At 58.5% G+C, this 24,042-nt stretch overlaps 1 protein-coding gene across 5 annotated transcripts in view; it reads right to left on the bottom strand.

The window, feature by feature from the left end:
• The window catches only part of CDH4 (cadherin 4), a 465,223-nt gene that overhangs the window by 424,727 nt on the left and 16,454 nt on the right, over positions 1-24,042 (bottom strand). Inside the window, exons 1-2 of one of the 5 annotated variants that reach the window (XM_074347529.1) lie at positions 15,977-16,126; positions 15,292-15,503 (exon numbers count right to left, since the gene is read on the bottom strand). The exons of 2 other annotated variants lie outside the window; for them this stretch is intronic. The gene's annotated coding sequence lies outside the window, so the exon portion shown is untranslated. Of the gene's footprint in view, positions 1-15,291; positions 15,841-15,976; positions 16,127-24,042 lie in introns of those variants that run through there. 2 more of the 5 variants (XM_074347528.1, XM_074347530.1) reach the window with 2 other exon arrangements.

Below are 24,042 nucleotides of genomic sequence, written 5' to 3'. Positions count from 1 at the left end.
GCTTTATTCTTCCTTCCAGCCAGAGGCTTACTCCGTCTGCGTCAGGACAACACATCAGTTTGCCGCCTGAACCTGATTTGAGGGGGCAAGGGGACTTTTTCAAACTCGTTAGCGTCTTCAAATGATAAACTTAGTTAAGCCGGGTCCCCATCTGCGAGGTGCTGGGCCTTTTCCATCTCCGATGTTCCAGAAAATCAGATTTTCCTTTTCTTAACTTCTCCTGATGGAATGGATTTTGAAAAGTGCAGATCCTTCAAAAAGACCGTCTGAAAACATCCTTCCGTTTAGAAAATGAGCTTCCACTTCCTTGTCTCACAGGCTTCTCTGAAAGGGGCCAATCCTAACCCACAGAAACCTGCCAGCACCAGGGTGGTGAGAGGACAGGGAGCAGGGACGCGAGGTGGGGGGAGGCCCCTGCCTCCCGCCCCCGAATAGCCCTCACCACCTGCATCCCCAGTCCACCTCGTGGAAGCCCACTTCCCCTGGACGTGCTCCCACCCAGCCCACCCCCGGGACGGGGAGCGGCGCCTCGGGACCAGGTCCCTCGGGACCAGGTCCCTCCCCCCGCCTCCCACCGCCTGGCCTTGGACCCGTTTGTCCTCTTTCTTCAGCAGAAGAAAGCCTGACTCCAAGGAGTGTATGCCACCGACACGGGGCTGGCGTGGCCCCACCACCGAGGAGCTGGAGTCCGGTCACTTCTCACCTGTCCAGATCACCATCCCCAGGTTGGCTTCCTCTCTGCTCTGCGCTCCATGCTCCCCAGAAACCCCACTTCCAGAGGCTTCTCTCCTTCTGGGCACCAGACTCCTGCCTGGCATCGGGACGAGCTTCTCTTGCCCAGGAATCCAGAAAGCCGCGAACGTCTCCCTGGCCCTGTCTGATCACCGCGGCCCCAGGCAAGCAAGGTGCTGCCGACGAGGCCGGGCCCCTGAGGCCCCGTGCACCCTGAACCCAGGGGGACCCCTGTAGAGCACCTGGCTCTGAACAGGGGTTCCTCAGACACAGATGGAGGTTCTGTTAACAAAGACCTGTGAACAGCGAGGGACAGACAAGCAAACCAGAAGCCCCTGCTTCTTCCCAAGCTGCCCTCAGACCCCGAGGCCCAGGAGGTAAGTTGTGTGCACTCCCAGGGCACCCCCCAGGCACCCACCGGTAACTCAGTTCCTCCTTCTGGGGTTCTTCAGATCAGCAGAGACCACCGGGAGATTTCTGTGCCTGGGAGGGGGTCCGGGGGGCCCTTGGAACAAAGGCCCGACCCCTCGCCCACACCAGCGGCCAGCGGCCACCCACCACCCACTCTGTCTGGAGGGGAAGAGGCTCATCTGCCTGAAAGAAAGATGGAGACAAAGCCACCTCCTGGACATCCCAGTCCTCCCTCCTGTCACGCAGGCTGAGACCAAGGCTGCCTTAACTTGGACGTGAAATTAACAGCTCCCTCCATTTGGTTCTGAAAACGTATTTACCCGCGGCCTATGCACTGTGAGAAGTGGTGGCCAGGGCAACCCAGCGGGAGCTAAGAAATCAGGGAGACGTACGTCCTCCGTGAAGGAAATCCAGCAACGCTCACACCCACCACTGGGACTCTCACCTGAACCCACTTCCCCGCCCGGCCCCCAGGCCCGGCTGGTGCTCCTGGCCCGCGTGGCGGGGGATTCAGCACAAAGCACAATGAGGACACTGCCTTGGCGGGTCCGCTATCTCACAGCTGGCTAAACCAGGCCCGTGTGGCACACGGGGTTAGGAAGGAAGGAACGAATAGATGGTAAACATGACCAGGCCCCGAAGAGCCACCACGGGAGAGCCACACGGGAGCAGGGCCAGCCTGTGACATGACTCTCCTCCCTGCGTTGTCAGAATGGAGTCCGCTGGGCAGGCACCGACCTTTCATCTCTGGAAAGGGGGCCTGCCCTGTAGCAGAGGGGCGGGGGGCTCAGCAGTGGGAAAGCATGCTTGCCCCAACTCCGGGGGAATGAGACTGAATGTCACCCGTGGGGGCCACGGTGGGGGCGAGGGGCCGACCGAATACTGGACTAGGGAGGCCAGTGCTGGCCTAGGCAGCTGCCCTGGGACCTGGGGGCCCGGGTCAACAGCAGGCAGAGGACGCGGGTAGGAGCTGCCGGGTGGAGGGGAGGGACGGGAGAGGGGCCGGGTGGTGCTGGCCACCCACCTCCGGGGTGCAGAGACTTGAGGCCCATGCTGGAAGGTGGCACCAAGTGCCACACAGAACTGACCGCCACCCTCAGCCCAGCCTTCCACTCAGGCAGCACCGGCCATCCATGTGCCTGCTGCGTGCAGTGGGGGACAGTAGGACGGAGGGAGCCGGGCCCTGCCTCCAGGGGTTCCCGGCTCACGTCAGCACAAAGCAGAAAGAAGCTGGAGGGAGGGGCCGGCACCGTGCAGCCCGGGAGGGGCCGGCACCGTGCAGCCCGGCAGGGCCTGGTGTCTCCTGACCCTGCAGCTGGCGCAGGGCAGGTGCTGCAGACACCGCGGGACTGCACACGCTACAGCAAGAAGGCGAGCCGCTGCGTGGGGGCCCCGGGGCTGCGTCCCACGGCCCCCACCCCCACCACGTGGATTTCTCCTTCTCTTTTTTTTTTTGGACTTTTAGGTCTGGAATTACTGAACAAAAGCACAGAAGCAGTTCTCTGGCTCTTGGCATCTTTTGTCCATTTCTTTTCTATTTCAATTTGACGTTTCTGGATGCAGTGTGAAAACGCTCACTCAACAGATTCGGGCCCATTTTGAGCAACATCACTTAGAAGGAAAAGAAAACCTGGAGAACCGGCAGGACACAAGCCGTTTCCTTAGTCACTGGTGAGGCTGCACCTTGCTTCACTGTGATCATTAAACTTCTGCTGCTCTGTGACCTCCCTCTTTAAGGTTTGGTCGTTTTCTGATGTGCATTGTTCTCACAATCCATGTCACCTCCTTGTATTTAAAGGTGTGAAATTCTGTGCCATACTCATCACAATTATTTTTCCCTCACCTGGCTTTCAATGTGAAAAGGTATTTTTATAAAAGTTTTTTTAAATCTTCATTGTTTTCAGATCCAGTCATTGTCCCCTTTCTGACGTCATGTTCCCACCCCTATTCAGAGCTCGAATCAACACTCGTTCCCTCACATTTTTTGGTTGTTTGTTTTGCTCTGTTTTCTAAGGGACTGCCTTTGGGGTCTGACTGACCCATCTGGGTTCAGTGAACTGCTCGTCTCGCCTGGAACATCCGGCCCCACCCCTCTGGACCTTCCTCTGTGAGCTGGTGCTCACGCGGTGGACAGAACAGACTCAGGGCCCAGCTCTCCATGCCTGCTGGCGGCACCTTGGGGGGCAGTGTTATGGGCTGAATTGTGGGCCCTCCCCCCCCCCCAAATTCACCTGCTGAAGTCTTAACCCCATCCCCTCAGGATGTGACTGCACTGGGAGGTGGGGCCTTTGAAGAAGTAATTTGTGTACAACGAGGTGATTGCGGTGGGCCCGGGTCCAAGAAGAGGAGGAGATCGGGACACAGACCTGCACAGAGGGGTGACCAGTAAGGGCACAGGGAGACAACGGCCGTCCACACACGCATGAGAGAGGCCTCGGGAGAAGCCAACCCTGCAGACCCCTTGATCTTGAACTTTCAGCCTCCAGGACAGAGAGAAATAAATTTCTGTGGCTTCAGCCCATCCACTCTGTGGTCCTTTGTCACAGCGGGTGGCCCGAGCAGGTGAACAGAGCGGAGGAATAAAGGACACCTCTCCCTCCCCACCTGGCTGGTAAGAGAGGGCCCCCCCCTCTGGAGTGAGAAGCCCCCACTGGCTGGGGACGTGGAGCTCCCATTGCCCTGGGCCCCAGCTGGTTCAAGGCCAAGCCAGGCTGCAGGCAGCCCTCTGTGGGCACAGCTGGGGGTCAGAGGTGGGCAGGTGACCTGAGCCGTCCCACAGGCATGAGCCTGGACAATGGCTGTGCCAGCTCTGTGGCCAAGGACAAAGTCCCCTGCAGACACAGTCATGCTGCAGGGGTGAGCAGAGCAGAGAGTGGGGCTGAGGCTGAGAGGTGAGGAGTGGCCAGCTCTAACCCCTGGCGGGAACTTCCCTTCCACGCATCAGCCACATCTTTTCTGTCCGACGGTTCAGCTGTATTCAGCTGCTGGGTTCCTGTGGAAGACGCTCATCAGGACGGAGTCCCTCCGCTCTTCCTTGGACTTTGTTCACTGTTACATCCAGGCCCCAGCACTTAGTATACATTCAAGAAATATTTGTTAAATGAATGAATGAAGAAGGCAATCTACAAATTAATCCTTCCACTGCTCAAACCTTCTATTAAATATTATAATTCAGGTCACGTGTTTCCTTCAAATAGCGGCATGAATGGTACTGACAATCTGGGGAAGTGGTTCTGGAAGTCTCATGATGTCTGTGAGCCATTTCTCTTCCTTCCCTCTGTGCTATGTTTGCTGTTTTTCCTTGTTTTACTTTGCTGTCTGTTCACAACAGCCTGCCCACCCCTACATAAGCCACCTCAAATAAACATCCAGGGGGCAGAGGTGCCCACGCTCAGGGCAGCTGCCAAGGGGAGAGGATAGCTCTGCACCGTGTGGCCTGTACTGGGAGCCGCCTCCCCACATCTTAGGGGGTTCAAGAGAGGTGACTGCTGATGTCTGTACCTGAACTCCCAAGAATGGGAACCCCCCAGGCCCCCACGTCCCAGCATTGAGCCACACCTCAGGACCAGCTCCAAGATGGTCACAGGATCTTCTGGGCCCCAGGTGGCCCCTGAGCAGGGCTTGCCTCAGGGCATGTGACCCTTGCAGTCACACGGGGCCACCCCGGTGCTCCAAAGGGCTTATGCTTGGCTCCATGGTCTGCTGTCACCATCTTGAAACTCTTGATAATTTTTGAACTAGGGGCCCCACACTTTCATCACGCACAGACCCCACAAATCTGCAGCCAGCCTTGCCCTGGACAAGGGCTGTCAGGGCGGGAGCAGTCTGGGCGCAGGCTTACCTGCCGGAATCCAGGTCCAGCAGGAATCAGTCCTCCTGCCAACTGTGGGCCGCAAGCCCTGCTCCCACGGCCCGGCCTTTGCATGGGTTCTGAGCAACCTCAGATGTACAGGAAGGGACTATTTCAGGCAACGAGACAGGCTCTGGTGGCGAAGTCTGACCCCCAGAAGCCGTGGGGCCTTGCTCTCCTCCACCTGCCACCAGCAGACGCAGGATCTCGAGGGGCTGCCTGGACAGGCTCCCACCAGCGGAGGAAGACCACGCACCGGGTAGCCAGAGGCCCCACACATTTTGTCTGGATTGTGCCAAACGGCGAGCCTGGCTCCCCCGACTTCCTCCAGCCCCCAGCCCCCAGCGCCCAAGCGCCCAGCCCCCAGCGTCCAGCACAGGCAGTTATTCCGACGAACAAAAGCAGCAGCCGCTCCAGCAGAAACATCTCAGGGGCCTGCTGGCGTGTCTGACTTCTGCCAGGATTTGCAGGTGGACAAAGATTAATCGTCTGCGAAGCTTTCTTGCACAATGCAGTGCAGACGGGGTGTCACTGGACTTCACAGCTCCCTGCCTCCCCATCCCCACAAAGGACACTGGATCCCACTAATTCCACCTGCACAAAACCAGTTCCTTGCAGCTCAAGGTGGTTTTGCGAAAGCTTTGGGTAGGTGTGTGCACGCATGCAGTATTTAATATCAGAGAACCCATCTGCAGACCCCTTGAATATCACACTGCCCCTGGCATAGCACAAACCTGTGTGAAAATCTGCTACGTACACTTAAAATCAAGAGGCTCACTGGGAACTGACCAAAAGATGCAGGGATATTTGCATTTGCCCCCTGGGCACTGAAGTTCAGCCTCAACACACTCCACCGTTTCAAGCTTTCATCGTAAGTCTAAAATTTCATTAACACAAGGAGAGCTGTGCTCCAGGAGGCCCCTGCAGAAGCTTGGCACGTGGCTGTCCAGGGAGCTCCATGTGACACCGCCCGTGGTGGCCCCAGGAGAAAACCCCAGATGCCATCATTGTAGACTAAAGAAGCCAGATGCAAAAGGGTAGACGCTATGGGATTCCTCTGACCCAAAGTTCAAAATCAGGCAAAACGCGTAGCAGACCCCTTCGGGGAGTGACCACCAGGAGAGGGCCCGGCGCGCGGCCCCACTCTGCCCCGGGATTAGGCTGGTGCTGGCGACACGGCGCTTAGTTTGAGCTTTGCCACCTGGACACTCACGACTTGCGTGACTTTTCTGCACATTGTCACAGGTCAGCCAAGAGGTTTTACAGCCTTCATGGCATTGCAGCAACGTAGCAAAGCAACCACTTGTGTAGCATAAATTGAGGTTCTGAAGGAACCTCATGTCTTGCCTACAATTCTCTAAAGTAACTGGCAGAGCCAAGATTCTCAATCGTCATCCTTCCCAACAACCTTGGAAAGGCCCTTAAACTCAACAGATGAGAAGGAAGCCCTCAGCAACAGAGAGCAGAGGGGAAGTTTCCCAGCCGGGAGCTGAACAGACACGCAGCCCCTCCCGTTCCGTGTCTGAGCTGTGTTAATGTGGCCGCTATTTGTAAACGCATAGAAGGGCCCAGAGCGAACACAGTAGGGGCACAGCCGGGAGTTTATAAAGTTCAAGAGATACTACAGGCCACAGATATTTGCTGCCCCATCGCTTCGACCTGAGGCCGATGTTCACACGTGAGGCCGGCGCACAGACACTGCCACCCTGCAGGTGTCGGCTCCTATCACGTCTCCCCGGGAGGCGTTGGCCCAGCCCAGCAGGGACGTGGAGGCCTCCTTCCTGTGCTTACTTCTGCCCTCTTCTCACAAGTAGAAATGGTGAGTACCCGATCGCAGCAGCTCCTTTGCATCTCGACAAAACACTCAGCCACTCCACTGCCCGGAGCGACTGGCCAGACTCCCGAGCAGATGCAAACCTGTGTCCGTCAGCTTCCTGGGAGGCTCCGGACTAAGGGGCGGAGGCAGGAGAGCAGGAAGGCATCAAGGGTTTATTTATAAGCTCTAGACTTGGCACGGGGACTCGGCCTGAAGCAGGCATGTCCCAAACCTTAAAGTCTCCCTGGGGGTGTGCAGGGCACGGTCAGGATGACACGGAGGGGGTGGCGGGACAGAGCCTGCAGATTCCCTGTCCCCACCTCGACCTCAGTCAGAGCCTCTGGAGGAGGACACAGGGACCCTCCCTCTCTTGGGAGAAGAGGAAAGGTTGTGACAACAGACCCTGACACCCAGGTTGAGGGAAAACACACACACCTAACGTTCCTTCTGCTTTTAGTTTTTAATCTGAAGTTATGCACTAGGGCTGGTGCATCACTCCAGCTGGTTTGGTTTTAGAAAGACCTGCTCGCAGAGTCTGGAAAACGCGTCATAAATTGACAGATGGTGCTGGAGCGAGGACTGGGCGCGAGGCGCGGCCACAGGAACCGGGCTGGGAACTGCCCTCCATATGCCGGGTGGTCCGTCACCCAGGTCAGCGCCCAGGCCTACCGCTGAGAGGCCTGGTGGCCCCAGGCTCGGACGCATCTCAGCCCAGACTCCAGTGCCTCTCCCTCCAGCCGTGCGGCTTTGGGTGGGGTTCCCAACCCTTGCCAATCAGATCTGACTGAAAACACTGAACTAACCCTCTCTTACCTCTGCCTTGCCCCAAGTGCTTCAGTCTTCACTGCACCTTCGTCTACCTGAAGACGCTCTGGGCGACTCCCAACGCCGCGCGGCAGCCTCAGAGCGCAGGGCAAGAGTGCGTGTAATTTCCAAGCCCCGGTTGCTAATGAAATCCCAAACGTTCAGATTTTAATTGAACTAGATAAAGATTAAGAAGCTTAGCAGCAGCTGGCATTACGAATTAGTTCTCAGCTGAGCTTTATGTTGTTCCCTAAATCACCGCCTTTGTGACCGTCCTAAATTGTCCTTTATCTCGCTAATGCAGACATGATTCTTGGGGAACATCAGGCTCCCCATGTCCCCACTGCCTGAAATATTTTGATGTGTGAAGTCTTAATAGTCATTTTAATAATATTGTGATCCACACGTATGATGTATATTCAATATATTTTTGCACTAATTAGAAAAAAGAACGTCAAGGCCTTTATGTGACCTATTTTTAGAGATGAAGTTTATTGCCTGAGAGTCATCCCTGCATCGAGGAGCGAGGCAGCAGGACTCGGCGGAGGGCGTGTGCCCACGTTGAGGGGCTTCGGGAGCAGCGCGGACTCAGCAGACCAGGGGCCCCAAATGTTGGTGACACCCCCCCACCACAGGCAGGGACGCACAGCAGCCCCACTCAGGTAAACCGACATTGGAGTCGTGTCGATGCAGATGCCCCTGATGATGCCCACGGGTGTTTGTCCGTCCCCCACGTCCGTATGACAGTGACCAGAGGGCCAGCTCACGGTCTGCTCCTTCCCCAGAGGCCTCGGCAAAAATCTTCCTCCCGCACCTGCGAGGTGGGCTGACAGCAGGGGCCCCGGACCCTTCAGTGAGACGCTGCGACACACGCGGGCACAGAGCTCGCACGGTGGGAACCCCCCTCCCCCTCCCCCTGGAGCCTGGGAGGGCTGTGGGGTCAAGAGTCCGAGCGCAGCTCTCCAAATGGCTCAAGGGAGCAGGTGGGAGTCCGGCCAGCAGTCGGCCGCGGTGCAGGCCGATGGCTGCGGCTTGAGGATGTTCTAGATGAAGGACGCGAACGGGTTTGCTTCCTGGGGTGCCCGCCTTCCTGGGGGTCCTGCCAGGAAACCAGGCTTTCCCACCTACAAGAAGTGGCACCATGGGAGGTGGGAGTCGGCCTCGCCCCCTGCAGGGGACCTGCGAGTGTGTGGGCAGGTGGGGGGAACCATGAGTGTGTTCTCTGTATCTGTGAGTCTCTGTTTTATAAATATGTTCACTTGTATCTTTTTAGATTCCACATTTAAGTGATACCATGTGATACCTGTCTTTGCCTGGCTCACTTCACTTAGCATGACGACCTCCAGGTCCATCCCTGTTGCTGTAAATGGCATTGTTTTACTCTTTTTATGGCTGAGTAGTATTCCATTGTATACATACACCACAACTTCTTTACCCAGTCATCTGTCGATGGACACTTAGTTTGCTGCCATGTCTTGGCTGTTGCAAACAGTGCTGCTGTGAACACTGGGGTGCATGTGTCTTTCTGAATTAGAGTTCCCTCCTGATACGTGCCCAGGCCATGCCGGTGCTCCCAGGCCTGCAGACATGCCGTCCACTCTCTGCCCACCCAAACTGTCCCCTGCCCTTCTCTTGTGGGTCTCTGCCCCAAACTGGATGGAGTAAAGGTCTCCTTCCTTCCTTATAAGAACACCAGCCACGGGACTTCAGGCCCACCCCAATCCCGTGTGACCTCACCCTAACTGGATTAAATCTGCACAGACCCTCTCTTCCCCCAAATAAAGCCGCACTCTTGGTCCCAGGGAGCTAGGGCCTCAGCACATCCCTGTGGGAGACACAGTGCAGCCCGCCACACTTGGTGATGTTCTTGGTCAAAGTGCTGCCACTAGGGCTACAGCGTCACTGTGTTCAGAAACCAAGCGTGTGGCCTTCCCAGTTCCCGACTTAGACAAACACCGTGCTCACCACACGCACGCACACACATACACAGACACACATGCACGCACTTGGTCGCACCATTGCCATGAGAAAGGGACCCTCAGCAGCCTTGAATTTCTGTGCAGACTCCTCTGCAGCTCAACTTGGAAGTGACTTTCTTTTGTGTGTGTGCCTTGAAATGTATTTATTGTTTTTGGCAAGAGAAAAAGGCGGTGATTATAGGAGAATCTGAGGTTCTGCGGTTGCCAGAGGCTCAAGGTGTCTGCCACAGACGATGTGTTACTTCTCTGAGGAGAAGCAATGCTGACATGCCCACGCCAGCATCAGACGCTCAGACGGTCCACGGCAACGCACACAGGGCATGTCCTCCTGCCATATTCGGAGGACTGGAGAGGACCTGGCTGGTGAGAATGTCCCAGGAACACGACCCAGGAGAGAAGAAAGTGGGGATGCTGAGAAGAAGGGGTGACAGAGGGACAGAGCCAGGCCTTTGGCCGGGTTGGGGGTCCTCGGTGCTCTGAGGGGACGGCTGATGGGCTAGGACGATGGATCAATAAATCACATGGACTCAGTCTAATCCAAGTGACGTGTGCACACTGGACTTCACTGACCTCCTTGCCAGTTCAGAGCCAGTGGCCGGGATGCCTGCGGTTGCTCAGGACCCAGAAACTCTGCTGGTGTCCAAGGTCACAGCCGCCAAACATAGGCCAGGAACGCTGCTCTAGGACAGGTCACCCTGACGCCACCACCTTTTCCCATCTCTCCGAGGCCCAGCCAAGGCAGCTCCCTCAATACCAGCGTCACTGAAATCACCGCAGAGAAGCCACCTCCTGACAACCAAAGCCTTCTTGGGATTCCGTGCAGGCTTCCCCAAAGCAGGATAATGTGCCCCCAGAACTGGCCCCAAACACCCAAACCCAGGAGAAGGTGGAGCCGTTTGTAATGGTGAAGACGCCTCCAGGCCCAGGAGAAGGGGCCTCCTGATCGCCGTTCAAACCACACCCTCACGGGACACTTGCTCTGGCCTCCCCACAGACTCGTGAAGTTTCAGCCACCAGATGAAAGGAACACACTAAAACAAGGGGGAACCCCCAGTAAAGGGTCTCACATGCACTGATGTCCCCATCACACACGAGACGTGGGAAACAGAGAACATGCTGACGACCTTCCAGAATCCAGCCTTCGCAGTGAGGCAGGAAGACACAGCTCTTCACTCAGTGGACAAACAGGTAAGCATCCACCATGGCCAGGCACTGTCCTTGGCCCTGGGAATAGCAGCGACTGAGGCAGGCGGACCCCTGCCCTCACGGAGCCGGCCCGTTCGTGGGATGACATGCATGTGCTCAATGGCACAAACTGATCACCGACAGTCACCTGGTAAGTGATGCTTTATGGTGAACACTGCTTTATGCCAGATATGGGAGCTCTTCATGCTACAAGGCCAATGCTTTTCCACGTTTTTAAAAATAGAAGGACCCACATTAGGAACACCATGATACACTGTAGGTAAAGATTGCTGCTAGCTTTCCGGGTCCTGCTCACTTAATTCAGCCCCCAAGTGCTCTTAATAACACCAAGCACCTCCAGAAAAAAAATCTGCTGAGTAACAGCCATTATGGAGATACTCAAATTGATCCATCCATCCTTCCCTGCACCCATTCTCACACCCCTCCACCCATCTGTGAATCTATGCATCCATCCACCCTCCATCCTCCATCATCCGTCCATCCACTCTCCCTTCCATCTGACTTGGTCTGAAACACCCAGCTCAGGGACCTTGGGCCAGACCTGTTTCTCCCCACACCCTGTCCAAATGCCCACCCAGAGTTTGCCCTCGAAAATGTGCTTTTCAAACCATGGCCACCAGTGAGCCGTGATGAACATTTTAACATAAAATACAGCAGAATGGAAAGCACCCATGTAAGCAGGTTGCCTGTGCTAGGAAGGCAGACGCTGCGCCGTGACAGTTTATCTCTGTGGGGGGCTGTTTGTGTGTCTGTGTGTGTGTGTGGGGGGGTAGTTTACTGCCTTACATTTTAAAATTCATTTTTTCCTGTGAGTCATGGTCAGAAAACTTTGAGAGCCCACACCCAGCGGATCCCGCCGTCTGAACCGTACACTCCAGGGAAGCAGGAACCTTATGGCCTTGCTGCCTAGAACAGCTCCAGGGCTGGGAGCTGCGCCTGGCAGGCAGCGGGTCACACACACACACACACACACACACCCCATATTGTTTCACACAATCCCTAAGGGTTCCAGCATGGTGGCTGTTTAATGTGCAGTAGACAAGTCATCTGGTCTACCCGCTGCCCCCACCCCTCTCTCCTTCTCTTGGACGCTCTGCCTTGTCCCCTGCCCTCAGCATAGCCATCATCCTCCCGAACCCCCAGCCACCACCTCCGTGTCCTGGCCTGGACCCCTCCCATGTGCTCCCACTGCACCCACTCATCCAGCCCGTGGCCCTGCCTCACTGTACAGCTGTCCTTCGGCTTGTCTGCTCCCTCCTGCAGACTTGGAGGGCAGATGCCATGTTTACTGCTTTATCTTTGAGCCCAGCCCAGCACTGGAGCCAAGGTGACAGCAGGGCTGTGCACCAGATGGGCGGACAATGCGCTTGAACCTGTGGGTGGGGGCGGGGAATCCAGGAAGGCAGGTCCCGACAGAGCGGGTGGTCAGGGACAGTAACCGAGGTTAAGGATAAAGGGAGTCAGCCTCCCTCCCCCCCACGGGGGCAACGGGACCACCTGCTTGCAGCTCTGAGGAGTCGGGGAGTGGATGTCAGGTGCTGGGTCTTCCGGCCTGCGGGGCTGGGGTGCGGGTGAGGGGCCATCCATTCATCTGCCTCAGCCTCGACTCAGCCTCCTCTGACCGTGCTGAGGGCCCCCTCGGCTCCTGGTCTTATCTCCTCGCGTGTAAACACAGGAGGCCCAGACGGTGCCCAAGGCCACTTCCGCATCTACAGCTTGCTGGAATGAGTGTCGATGTTCCATGGGCTCGAGCATCAAAAGCACAGATTCCGAAAGCCGGGAGGACTTTCTGGCCATTACTACTGAGTCCGCTCTGCAACATCATGGAAGATTTCAATGTTTGCAAAGTGCGTTTGCATTCACGATAGCATCTTATCCTCACAACGGTCTGGGATGTGACGGGAACGAACGTCATGACCCTTCTGTGCAGACGGCAGGCCTGGCGCCCAGTGTGAGGCTACACACTTAATCGGTGTGCCTCCAGGCTGTTGGACTCCAGAGCCCCAAGGGAGCCTTCATAATTCTAGGTCTCTATGAAAAACCTGCATTAAAACATCGATAAACATGCCCCAACCTCAGCAAACTTAAAACTCTTTCCACGAAGCAGGGAGGGTGATATAATTGCATTTTAAAATGCAGAGCATCTTCAGCCCACATCCCTGCCTGTGGTGGCTGCTGGGTCTCCTCCCTGTGACGCAGGCACCAGGACTGTGTCCGCCTTGCAACTCTGTCATCTATCCATCAGCCTGGAGGAGGCCCCCACTCCTAACTGCCACATCCCCTGCACACGTGTGCCAGCGGAAGGTCAGGACGTGTGTGGTCAACACACAGGGCTGTCCCTGCCACACTGACCACCTCCCCTGAGCCGGGTTTCTGTGGCACTAAACCCAGGGGGCCTTGCTGGCCCTGTGGATATTCTGGTGTCACTTCATACTTCACATGAGGTCACCGAGCAAGTGTCTGACACCTGCTTCATACAAAGGCCGAGAATGCTGCTGGCTGTAGCCATCCTCTCCAGGCACCCCCACCCCCAGTGGCACCAGGGAGGCTCCTCTTGAGCGCTGCCAGCTGGCGGGGCTCTGTGCCCTCACTGTGGGAAGGCAGGGGAGCAAAAGCAGGCAGAGTTCAGGGTCGACCTGCCCTGGAGGACAGGGAGGGCTGCAGGGGATGGAGAACTCAGGCTGGGGTCCCACTGCACCCCTGAGCCTCGGCGTGCACCATAGAGTGAGTGCCTGGCAGGTAAGATGGGGAGGAAGCCCTGAGCACAGCGCCTCTGGGACCCGACAAGGCCAAGCAGGGCGGGGTGCCGTGGAGCCACTCCCTCCCCTGGGGCCCCATCACCCCAGACCCACAAGCAGGAGCACCTGCGAATTTCCCTTGTGGCCTGGGAGCAGGAAAGAGAGGCCCCTTCTAAAGCAGGTGAGTGCTCCGTAAAGCCCTTCCCGCTATCATCGCAGGAGAGAATGATTTCCCGGCTTTTCAAATGTTTTTTTGTTCTTTCCTAATAGGATCTCTTTAAGCCACTTTCCTTTTAAGCCCCAGTTTACTTGCAAGAGGCTCGAGTCTCTGACTTTCGCCTCAGAACCTGATGATTTTATTATTGCCCAAGGACGACGAATCCCTTGACCCCCAGCTCAGATAAAAGCCGAGGCTGCTTCTACTGTGTCAGCAGGCCGCCTGCCCTCCCCGCGCAGCAGCCCCTGCAGCGCCGGCTCCAGCCGGCGGGCGGGCCGGGGTCTCAGGCGCCTTCCTTCACCGTGTCTCCCACATGCAGCAGTGGCTGCCCAGGGCCCTGGGCACGGCAGCTCTGGCCTGGCTGCCGTAGCCGGGGCCCTGGGGCCGCTGGACAAGCAGGCCCGTTCATCAGGGGCTGCCAGCACCCCCCACTCAGGTCACGACAGCACTGATGGATCTTGAGGTAAACAGGCGAAGCCCTGCCTGTCCGCCCTCCCCTGGCCCTGGCCCTGGCCCTGGCCCCGGCCCCAGGGAGGCCCACCCGCAGTGCCCACAGGGCGCCCGGCCACCCCGCAACACCTGCTGGATCTCAACACCAGGGACAGGGGCGATAGGCTGTCAGCCAAGACCAACAAGAGCGATCTTTTCAGCCAAAAGAGGTTGCACAGGTCAACTTCAGGGGCCTGAGCCAAAGACAGGAAAGCCCTGTTTTTACGGTTCACCCAGGAAGTCCGGCCATTCTACTAGAGGAGACTTTCTGGGAACAGGTAACTAGAGGACCCCACCGAGGGATGCTTCTACTCAGGAAAAGCAAAACTGTGAGAATAAAAATATGCCAGCAGCGTCTTTCACCAAATGGACTTGGATAAACACAATTAAAGGCTGATCACTGTCCTTGCACATTCTGCGGGTTGTCATTTTTCTCTCACTGCATGAAAAGCCATGACACTGACTGTCGGCCACTGGGACGCACAGCAAAGCATTCATTTCCCTGGAGATGTGGGTCGGGGCGGAGTGACCACAGGCACCTGGGTCGGGGCATCTCCATGCATCTTGGCTCCTGGGCTGTCTTCCACCCCAGAAACTAGGGCCAGGGTCATGGTCATGCCCCCACGCGGGACGCAGTGTGTGGGACTGATCAGAACCTCTCCTGCCGGGCGGCTGGCTGGACCCAGGGGTGCACACCTGGGCCTGGAGTGGTGCTGGGTCCCCAGTGAGCGCAGGGGGCCGCACGTGAGGCAGGTCCTGAGCGTGCCCAGGCCTCGAGCCTGTGACGGCCCGCTGACCCCAAGCTCTGACCCGCACGAGGATGCCCCACGAGGGAGCAGGAGGGCGGCGGTGTCCGCTGAGAACACCACGCCACTGTGGGACATAAAAGGGGTTCACGGCACCCCCATCCGTGCCCTGGACTGTGGTTATTTCCAAAAAGAGCCGCGGGGGGCTGAGTGACACACCCCAGCCCGCCATGTACCCGCAAGGTCGCTGCCACCCAGGCTCTCCCTACACGTCAGGACATTCCGAGGCGGCTGGATTCTTACCTCAATTCACAGAGAAGACTGAGGCTCCCCGAGGGCGGCGCCCGGAGTCCAGGGCAAGTAGATCCTTGGGTTCGAGTCCCACCAAAATTAACTAGTCAACAATCCCAACTTTCTGGAAGCGCCGTGGAGAAATCCGACCTCCGCCTTGTTTACAACGTCGCTTTTCTGGCTTTAATTTTTCCGTCCTCCGACTGGCCCACTTGACATCAAACCTGGGGTGAGTGTCCGTCACACAGGGTCCAGATACAGCAGGCGGGGACGCGTGCGCAGCGGTCACCAGGACTGACGTCGTCCCCCAGCAAGTGACCGCCAGGCCGCCGGAGACTCGGGGTGGGGGGGGCTCCCCGCGACGCCAGCTCTGGCGGCGTCCTGGGCCCCCGCCCAGCCCGCGGGGCGCGCCTCCCGCCCCCGCCCGCTCGTTCCCCGGAAGCTGCAGCAGGAGGGGCTGCTCCTCACGTCCCCCTCGGCAGGAGCACCGGCCTGGCCGCCTCCTCCCAGCCGGCCCGGAGGGGGCGGGCGGCCCGCGCGCGTGGGCGGGAAGCGGCTGCACATCCGGCCCGCGGGGGGCGGGGCCCCCCGCCGTCGCCCGCGCCCCGCCCCGCCCCGCCCCGCCCTGCGGCGCCCCGGCCGCGGCCGCTTGGGTGGCCGGCTGGTCTGAGGGGACGGAGACCCTCTCGCTTCTCACCTCGGCTTTCTTGACGGAGCATCGGAAGGCAGGTGACGGACAGCGTTTCCCTCCACTGGCCGCCAGCCCGAGCGCCAGAGGTCCCTTCAGGTCTCTCAGCTGCCGCTGAACCGCCTCCTCAGCTCAACATGGCTGCCCTGCCCTGGCGCTGACCCCGCCTGACCCGCCGGCCCCGGATGCAGAGGGCGGAGGCCCCTCTGGAGGCCGCAGTCGTCTGGCCCTGGAGCACGGGCTGCACCCGGCCCAGCGGCCGCCCCGGGAGGCCCACGCCCAGGCCCCCGGCAGGAGCGCGGGCCCCTCTAGCGAGGCGGAGCATGGCCGCCTGGAGCCGGGGTCCGCGGAGCCCCCGTCTCGGGGTCCTCGTCCGGGGCCAGCAGAGCTCACCGGCGGCGAGGAGCCGTCAGCTCTTAACTCCAGCCCCGTGGGAGCAGATCACTGGGCTGAGCACTGAACACACCAGCCAGCAAGTGTTCATTTCCCTCATCTTCCTTTACTGTGGCCGTGGTGGTGGTGGCATTATTAATGCCCAGCAGAAAACGCTCCTGGCAGCACTGGAAGGGCCCAGTCCTCTGCGTCCCTGCCTCTTCTGCCTCCTCTTTGCGGGTCCCTGGGACGCGGGGACTGCAGCCTGTAGGCACATGCCGTGGGCTCTGACCCAACTCTGAACTGCACTCACACGGCCACAGTGCTTGTCAGGCAGACGTGGGTTATAAGCTCCCTGACCTTGGCTGTGGCATCTAAGCTTGCTGGCCCCAGTTTCCTCATCTGTCAAATGGGGCCGTAACGCCAAGCTTCATAACGTTGCTATGAGGGCTAAAGAGTAATGCATTCAGAGCAATGGTTCTCAACCAGGAACAGTTTTCCTCCACATGCGCAGAAAACTAGGAACATGAAAATGGGAGAGTCTGGTAGAGAAGCAGAAAGTGGGGGCTCTGTGTGGGGTCAACTCCAACCTGCAGCCTCTGCTGTAAGCAGAGTCTCCCTGGCACACAGCTGCCCCATTCATCCCAAATTGTCTACGGCCACTTTTGTGCTGCAGCAGCCGAGGTGAGCAGGTCCCAGCAGACCTATCCTGCAAAGCCTGAAATAACTGTTATCTGGCCCTTTACAGAAAAGGCTTCCCCATGCCTCATCCTGGCAGCCTTAAATTTCAGTGCTGGATCCCAGGCCTTCAGAAAACCCCACTGCCTCTCAAAGAATCTGTGTTGGGGCTTCAGCCAGTCTGGATGGGCTCTGCTTACTTAGTCCTACAAACCACGGTCTCTAGATAAACAGCTTGCACCCAACACCCATCACCAGCACCGCCACCCTGCAGACACTCCTCACACAAGAGCACGTGTTAAGCACGTAGGGACAAACTCTAAGAATATACCAAAACTACTTGAAAAAAGTTACAAAACTTTCCTGAGGGATCTCAGGGTGACAGGGCTAACAGAAACCCAAGTCGGGTTTGTAGGTTGAAGACAGAGGTCAGATTTCTTCCAAATGAATCTGTTTTCATACGAGGCCACTCCAGTCACCCCGAGAGAGAAAAACTGACAAATATGGACACACAATTTGCACAAGAAAACATGGGGAGGAATGGCAAATTTAGAAAAATTCCCAGCCGCTCTAATTAAATAAATGCACTATTAAACGATGCTCTCTTACACCTGTCAGACTGGAAAACGTCTTTAAAAGAACAGCCATGTACAAAGGAGGCACGGGAACCCCGGCGTCTCCGAAGTCCTGGCTGGGAACATAAATGGCTGCCTCCTCTCTGAAACATCCTTCAGACACGCGGATCCAGGCCCGCATGGCCTCGGGAACACATTTCTGAATTCTGCTTCTCACAATGAGAAATGTGCCCTAAGATGCGCGTGTGTAGATTTTCTTCACGGCATCCATCATTTTCAGCAGCAGAGAACTGGAAATGTCCTTCTGTCCCTCCACGGCGCAGGCCCACCACATGCACACGCACATGCACACGTTCCACACGCACGCACGTCTGTGCAGCCATGTGTCTGCACATATGCGCACAGACACTCACATGCTTCTGTGCGTGCATGCACCACTCTCACAGCACCCGTGTGCATATGTGAACGCTCGCCACACACGCACATACATTATCGCATGTGTGTGCATACAAGTGGTATGCACACATAACACCCATGTGTGCACGCACCACACTCACACACTTGACACAGATGCGTGCAACACACAGATGTGCCCACGTGACTGCATACCACACGTGTGTGCCCACGTGGTAACACACCACACCTACACAAGCTTATGCACATGTGCACACACACACACACACACACACACACACACACACAAGCCAGGTGTGCCAAATGATTCAAAGTGGTTGTTCAGGGGAGGGAGACAAAATTACACTGATTTATTCTTTTCGTATTTTTCTGTTTTTCAAATTTTCAAAAGTAAATTGTTCAGCACTTTAAAAATACAAAATGATCTATTGAAGTAAGAGAGAGATGAAAGGTAGATGGTTCTGAAACAGAAGCCGTCGCACCCAACGCATGCCCGGGGCGACCTCCCGCCCTGGGCCGGCCCCTACTCCAGCCGGCCCCTCCTCCGCGCGGCTCTCTCCACGGCAGTCGGGATTTTCAGACGAACATCCGAATGGGTGCTGAGCAGGGACAGCTCGCTGAGCCTGCAGGCGCAGCCAGTGTGCTGTTCCTGTGTTTAATGTTAGCAGGCAGGCTGGCTGACGGGGAGACGACGGGGTCCCCTCCCACGGACGCACAGCTTCCAGGGTGTGTCCCCTCAGGCTTTGGTGCTGGCAGTGCGGACCCCCCAGGATCCCTGGTGCGGCCCTGGGGGGTGACAGGTGCACACGGAGCTCGCCTGGGTCTCTGCCTGGCCTCACACTGGTGATGGCACCGGGCTGGGAGGGGAGACACCCGCCCACCGCGGGCTCTGGGTCAGAACGTGCTGCCAGCTCTGAGCCTCGGGCAGGAGAGGAGCCAAGAGAGCCCCCGCGCAGCTCTGTCTACAGCCGGCCCAGCCCAGGCTCTCTGCCCCATCTGTGGACCATCTTACCCTTTCCCCTCCCATCCTCCTTACAACCTTCACGGCTCCCATGGGAAACACTTCATCACCAGGGAAAACAGAAAACCTACCACAAAGGGAAGCAACCGTCAGGAACACTGGGCGCGGAGCAAGGGTGCGAGCTCTCACCTGGACGCGGCCCTCGCCGGGCAGGTGCCGTGGGCGTGCTGGCCGCGGGCCCCTCCCCAGGGCGGCAAGCGCACACCTCGCACGCGGACGCCGCGCAGCACGCCACCCCGGGCTGCCGCCTGGGCCCCGCGAGGCTTCTGTTTTACGGGGCACATGCGTTTAAAAGGGGAATTTGTGCCACTGCCTCACCCTGTGCTTGCACGTAAGCGCAGTGAGAGCAACACAGTGCCGTTAAGCTCTCGCTCCACACCTGGCGCTGGCTTCCTCTGTGAAGAAGCGAGGTTCGCAAGAGTAAGGGCCTCCTGGCGGCCACCTGAGGCGCTGATGTTGGGTGAGAGCTTACAGGACAGCTGCTGTCCCGACCCTCCCCACCCGCCTTGCAACATGGGAGCCCCCTCAGGACTCAGTCCCCACCCCCCATGCCTTGGGAGCCCCCGAGGGTCCCCGGGACTCACTCCCCACCCACCCTGCACCATGGGAGCCCCCGAGGGTCCCCGGGACTCACTCCCCACCCACCCTGCACCATGGGAGCCCCGAGGGTCCTTCCAGGTGTTCACAGACCCCAAGTGTGGGCGTCACTGCAGAGCCTGATGTTTTGGACGTCTTCAGGCTCTGATAGCCTGTTTTGAATAAAGTGCAGTTAAAGTCTGCTTACCTGCACCAGCCTTCTCACCTCCTAACGCCCAGCCCCAGGTGTTCAGCCCCGAGGGGCCGCACACCCCACCCCACCCGGCCCCTGTGGTCGAGGCTCATGGCCAGCAGGAGAGCAGAGGGGTCTCCAGCCCTGCCTTGGAGGCCCAGAGCCCCGCTGTCCACTGGGCCCTCCTCTGGCCTCTGGTCAGCACAGAGCCCTGTTTTAAAGATGCCAGGCCCGGTCCCCAAGGAGGTTTTCTTCCTTGCAACCAGCAGGCCAGATTGAGGTGTCCCCTCCTACCCAGCGGTCCAGCTGGACAAGGGAGTCCCAGACTCACACACGTGCTGGCCTCAGTGCATCGCCTGTTACTTAAAACCGACTGGAACCGAGTCATGGACCGTTGGCCTGAGATTTGGCCCAGAGACCTGCCGTGCTTGCCTGGCTCCCAGAATGTTACAGGATTAGGAATTTCCACACCAAAGTCCAGTCTGCCCGCGTGTCTGGGAACTGGAAGCAGGGAGCCCGGCCCTGGGGGCTGTGGGGGTGCCCGGGTTCTAGCCTCGGTGGACAGGGTCCTTCCCCTACTCAGGAGGACAGCATCCGGGGGTGACTGACCCCAGCAGGTGCACTGGGCGGACGGGAGGTCCAGTTGCTCTCCTCCCCGGGCTGAGCCGCACCACAGCTCCAGCAGTCGTACCTGCCAAGGGGCATAGGACATGGGGGCCCAGCCCCCCTGGGAGAGGACGGGGTCTCCGGAGTGGACTTGCCACCCGAGGTGAGGACAGGTAGGCTCTCCCCAGGGAGAGAGAGCAGCCAGAAGACTAGCCAAGGGATTCCAGCCACAGGGTTGGGGGAGGGGCGCAGGGAGCTGCACTGGGGGGTGAGGGGTGTGACAGTCACCAGGCCTGCTCAGGAGGGGGCTGTGGGTGACGTTGGGAAGCAGAGCAGGGACACGACCTGTGACCTGCTTGGCGACGGGCCCTGACTGCGTGTCCGCTGCGCCCGGCCTGCTCCAGGCCCTGGGGCACGGCCAGAGCAGGGCCTGTGTGTCCCTGGCACCACAATGTGGCAGAGGCGGGTGATGGGCGAGACAATAACAGTGAGGGGAACCGGGCAGCACCAGGGCCCCGAGGGGGCAGACGGAACTCGGGGGAGGAGGAGGGTGACAGCGGGACCAGACCCACCAGCGAGGGGACAGGAGCTGAGCACAGTGACAGGAAGTCCTGCAGCAGCGGAGGAGAGGGAGGAGAGGGTCCCGGCAGAGCAGGAGGGAGTGGGAGCTGGGGCGGGGCGGGGCGGGGGGCGGTGCAGGACGAGGAGGGCGCACACCCTGCGGGGGCTGCAAGGCCCGGGCAGAGGGCGGGTCAGAGCGCGCGGGCGGAGAGGCAGCCTGCAGCCCGGCGGACGCCCTCCAGCTGCAGTGGACGCTCTCGGGACGGTGGTCATGGCTGCAGGGCCGCTAACCCCTAGAAATACAGGAGCGGGCGGCCCTGGGAGTGAGGGAGGCCGGAGCCCCAGACAGAGCAAGCCCCAGCAAGCTCAGCACCCCTGCGTCACCGCAGCGGCTCTCATGGCACCTGCCACGGCAGAGGCCGGAAGTCGGTGTTCAGTCTCTGCAGAGAAGGCTCCTGGCCGCCGGGCTCTAACGGAATCCAGAGCCAGCCCCGCCTAAGAGGTGGAGCTCACCAAAGTAAGGCCTCGGGTCCCTGAAGTAGCAGGCCCCTCGGCCTCCCACAGGGCCCGTCCAGAGCAGCGTGACAGGTGACCCGTGTTCCCGGAGGACAGGGCGCACCCCGCAGACCAGCTCCACTCCCCCGCGTTCCCTTCCCAGTTGCCTGTTTCTCCTGCACTTTGAACATTCTCCTCTGGGAACACTTACTGTGAGCCCTGAGCTGCTTCCCGAGGGCCGAGCCCCAGGACAGAGTCTCCGGTACGCACAGAAGGAAAGGCATCCCCTGCCCCTCCCCCGGCCCCCGGCCAGGGGGGCTGCTGCCTGACGTCACTGGGAGCCACGATGAAGATCCAGTCCTCGGCCCACGAGCACATCACTTCAACATCGAGAATGAGGACTTCCGTGCACCACGACAACCCCCAAACACCACCACCTCATCTGGGAGGCCTCTGGCTCAGCAAAGCAGGGAAGGGAGATGGATCGATACAATGTTATCAGCCAAGCGGTTTGATTCCTGCACATTTAAGCACCAGGCACCTCTGGACCTCAATTCCCTCAGGTCAATATAATTTTACAGAGGTACCCAATGCTCGGCCGTGAAATAATGCTGGCAGACAGGCCTACTTGGGGAAGGGTGGAAGTGGCAGGGAGTAGGGGGTAGGTCAAACAATTTTAAAAACAAAGCAGAAGGCAGTCCGTGGGCCTCCTTGGCCCCCGGACCCCCAGCGAGGAACTGCCTGCCATGCAGACACCTGGATCAGCCGAGCAGCCCCCTGAGCAGGAGTCCACCATGGATGTGACTCTTGCCCAGGTCACAACACAGACTTTGAATCGGAGAAGTGGGCGGGGCTGATGTGTGGGGGCCCTGTTGGGCCTGATGGGCACCTTGTCTGCAGCTGCAAGCCAGGACCAGAGCCGGAGCACCCGCCTGCTCCTGTGTCATTGGAGCGCCCGTGAGCTGCTCTGCACGAAGAGCACAAAGGGAGAGGCTGTCCGGCACGAAACCCCACCGCAGTCGCTGTCCTTGTCCAGTTACGCTCGGGGACCTGAAGCCAACACGGCCCAGGGGGTGATTTCATCAGGCAGAGACCCATGTGCCCCACTTTACTCCGATAACAGCCCGTAAACAAACTGAGTGAGCCCTCACACGGAGGTGCGAGACGGAAGGCACTTTGGCTTTTCCGTTTTATGCCCACCCTCCTCTAGTTATCTTGCTTTCATATGATCTTGCTTGTCAGTTCCAGCCCCTGCCCCCTCCAAGAGGCGGGAAAAGCTCATCTCCTGAAGGCCCTTTCCCGGGAAGGCGGCTTTCCGGGCGTGCGCCGGGCCACCCGTCTTCTCTCCCCAGCTCCCCAGCACGCCCTGCCTCACCGCTCCGCTACCTGGAACGCCGCACACGCTGTGCGGCTACAGTGGGGCAGACACGGGGGGAGGACCGTAAACATGACATTGCCGCATATCCCAGTAAAACCACGAGACGAGGGCGGCGGACGTACTTAAGTTCACTCAGCTCAGGCAGAAGGGAAGGGAGAAGACAGCAAAAGAGGGCCCGGTGGAGGGGTGACATTTGAATCAGGAGGCCCCGGGGGAGCCCCACAGACGCTAGGGCAAGTGGGAAGGGAGGCAGCCAAGACGGGGGAACAGAGCAGGGAAGGGCCGGCAGGTTCCAGCTACCTGGGCAGGGATTCAACGCCGGCCCCGCGGGTCTAAGACTCTCCAGGGTCCTGTGGTTAACGGGCCAGCAACACCCACAGTTATGCTGATCTAGGAATCCAAAGATCCACCGTGTTTAGGAAGCTGGTCACCACCTCCTGGGGCCAAACGAACAACGTGAGGTCCTGATGACCGTGTGGCATCTTGCTGGCCCCCAGGGGCCCCGGGCCTTTGTAGAGGCGCCGTGGTAGGTGAACAGGCCCGTCTCTGTTGTCCAGGACCACAGTCCTGGGCTTCCAAGGACACGCCTACCATCAGAACATCTGGCTTGAGCACAGGGGCGGGGGGACCTTGGGCACAGCCCTGTCACTGTCCCAGTGGGGACAGGAAGATGGCAGAGGCATGGGACCACACTGACTTACCGCTCCAGGGTGGCCTCTAACCCTCTCTTCCTCCAACCCCCAGGCAGAACACCGAGCTGAGCACCGGGTCAGGAGCAACTCCCGTGGATCAAGGTACTTAGATATTAAGTCGAACCGAGTGCCTCTAATCTCAACACTGCAGGTCATTTAAAAGCAGAGGCATAAACACAACACGGGCACAGAAACCTCTGGAATATGAAGCATGTTTAGCTCGAAACCGCAGACTTGCGCTTCTGGCCCTACGTTTTAGCCTGAGAGTTCAAACAGAAACGAGACTTTAGTTTATGCTCGGGGAAAATAAAAGTAGATTAATAGGCTCCAAGTCAAGCTGCTCGAAGAGGTTTCCCTGTGCCAAGAGACAGGCACTGTGAGCCTCCCTGAACAGGTTATCATTTCAACATTGTAAAGCACTAGACCTATTTTTTTTAAATAGCAAAACTACAATTATCTCCGCATGTCCGGCATCGCTGCTCTGCAGTGCTCCCACCCAGCGAGCCACCTGTCA

This window comes from Camelus bactrianus, chromosome 19 (genome assembly GCF_048773025.1).
Source record: "Camelus bactrianus isolate YW-2024 breed Bactrian camel chromosome 19, ASM4877302v1, whole genome shotgun sequence".
Lineage (NCBI taxonomy): Eukaryota > Metazoa > Chordata > Mammalia > Artiodactyla > Camelidae > Camelus > Camelus bactrianus.
Note: the sequence above shows the minus strand (reverse complement) of the source record. Positions and strands in the feature narration are given on the sequence as shown.